Raw genomic sequence first — 2878 nt, forward strand, 5'->3', positions numbered from 1 at the left:
GAATGTTTCCAAAAGTATCCGACTTATCTCATCTGCAGATTGATTCAAGTCGAGTTAATCTGTTCGGCGGAATACTACATATATTGTTGTCGCCTACGCCCACTCGAGATTTCCCGCGGATCGCGTGTACCCTTGGAGGGATAAATAGCACGATCGAGATCGAAATCGCGGCAATATCGAATTACGATGTTTGCAAACGTCGAATTTACCCCTGACGCTGTACGGACGGTTAGGTTGGTCGAATAACAGCCGCGATCGGAGATTAGATTAGATTTACTTTTACGTGGTGTCGCCATGTAAAAGCCTCGTATGGAAGAAAAGCGCAGGTAAAAAATGCTTATATTATATACATAGACGCGCGGACGCTTCGATCTTGAAAGCTTATATCCTTAGCTCTTATTGTCAGTGTACCGCCTGCCGTAATAATACATGTAACCTGTTTGCTCGATAGATACGATCGATACGATCGAAAGGAAATCCAACAGATCACTTCGATATAAAGTTTTATATAAATCCTAATAACAATATGCCGCCTCTTATACACAGTATAATGTATAATATATACAAGCATAGGTATGTACGCGGTAATTATTGTTGATACGTTTATAAATTTTATTAGTCCGTTTACTTGAAATTATTTAAAATGTATGGATTTTAAATCAAGCGTTGCACTTAAATTGATATCTTCATTCTGAAAGATTACTTTGAAGATTTTGGTCACAGGACTCGCAGATCTGTCTCTTTAAATAGGTAACTACTGTCTCTTGTCCAAGATTTTAGACTAACAATAAAATCTAAAAACTCTAAAGCTGGTTAATCCTGTTGATAATTCTGGACGACATCAGCATACTAGTACTATATCAGTGCATACGTGGTGTCAGGTAGACGTGGATCCATACATGGTGGATTAGCGCGCGCCTGCATTCAGGTCGCTGCTTCGGATCGCGCGATCTCGGGATCTACCGTGTTGCACTGCGATGCGCTGCGTTGGTGAAATGTGAAATACCGTACCTATGACTTTTTGACGTGCTTTTAACAGATTGAATTGAAAATGGCTCCGTGGCTCTCCCGCCGCGCCGCGACATCCGTACCGAGCGCATACCGAAACGGACAGGCGGAGAGAGACGCGCGCGCGCGCGAGAGAGAAAGAGAGAGAGAGAGAGAGAGAGAGAGAGATGTGTATAATTCTTCTTTTCTTCCCACTCTCCCACATCTCGATCTCTCGATCTCTCCTCGCCGATCTATTTATCTACCTATCTACGTACCCCTCCGCGCGGATTCCGTCGGACTCTCTCTTTTTATTTTTGCACATTCGCTGATGCAGCACATCGCAAGCTGCACCGGCGGAAACGACGTTGGGAGGGGAGAGGGAGAAGGGAGGAAGGGACTGGACCGGTCAGTCCGTGCAGAAGGGGATGAGCAGAAATAATGTCCTGGCTCATTTTTTAAAGCCGCCCCCATCCATCCGCCGCGCCGCGCCGGTAGGATGGTGGTCGGAGTTCTACGGGGGAAAAAAAAGTGACGGACGCGCGTAGAGGTATAGGTGCGGGTGTGGACGTAGACACACACGCACGCGCGTATTCGGATCCGATATTATACGGCTTATACCGTTATACGTGATAGCCCGACACGGCGCGGCGCAGCGCGGCCGGTCTGCCACCGGATGTGAAACGGTCAAAGCCAAAAAGCACTCTCCGCCGAAACGGGCTATATATTATCCGCAACCCTTCAAATACAGAACCGTCCGCGAAGAGATCCATATATAACGTATAACGTGTGCGTAAGCTCCACTTGTCCTGCGAAATCCCCAGCCACCGTCTCTCTACTCGAGCTACTTTAAGTATTCGCAATTTTACTGTTTTTCTTCTCTTTCTTTTTTCTTTTTTCTCTACTTTTTTCTTCTTTCGTTTTTGCTTCTTTTATACAAAAACTAATTCTCTAAATAAATAAAGTTTGTAAATATAGTTTGTTCTACTGAATGAATCATAAATATCAGATTTATATTATCAAATTTTGTTAATTGGCAGAGAGTTATCAATATCACCGATAACTTGTTGTCATACGCGCGTCAATATATTTAAGTAAGTATCAAGACGATAAAATTAATATTCACTTATAAAAAGAAAATACAATTTTTGTTCATAGAAAATGAAGAAAGAATTAAAAAAGTATCTTTTCACTAATCGAGCAATGTCTTAAGAAATATTTGCAAAATGCAAAAGGGTTACAGTTCCTTTTGAAAGAAACGTACGTAAATAATAAATATGTGATATATATGTACATGCATATATATAATCTTAAATTAGTACTTGCGCATTATATATTTTATCACAGCTATTTCTGTTTTCTTACTTTTCCATTAAAAAAAAAATATCTGATTAGAAAAGTTAGAAAGGTAGTACTGATTTAAGATCTATGTAAATATATTCTCAATAGTCGCGTATATTATAATAAGGAAGAGAGATGGGCGTGGTTACGAGGGGTTGTGTTCTCAGCTAGATCTCGTCGACCAATACGAAGCCGTTTTACCTTCTGGCAACTGTTGCAAACGCAAGCGCCGTCATGCCTACCTCTGCGATCGCGCTATAGGCTACCGTATAGCCGTATACTGGACGCAGTACTGAATCTGATGACGTATAGGCGCAGACTCGAATGCTGGGTAAGAGAGCTTTGTTACGTGCGCGCGTTGTAAGCTGTGAAAGATAGATGAATAGACAGATAAGATAGCGAGAGAGAGAGAGAGAGAGAGAGAGAGAGAGAGAGAGAGAGAGAGAAGAGAGAGAGAGAGAGAGAGAGAGAGAGAGAGAGAGAGAGAGTAGTATATTATATTATATATATATATTATTATTACTTATTAATTAATTATATATAGTATATA

This window comes from Atta cephalotes, assembly GCF_000143395.1.
Source record: "Atta cephalotes unplaced genomic scaffold scaffold00017, whole genome shotgun sequence".
In the NCBI taxonomy this organism is placed as follows: Eukaryota; Metazoa; Arthropoda; class Insecta; order Hymenoptera; family Formicidae; genus Atta; species Atta cephalotes.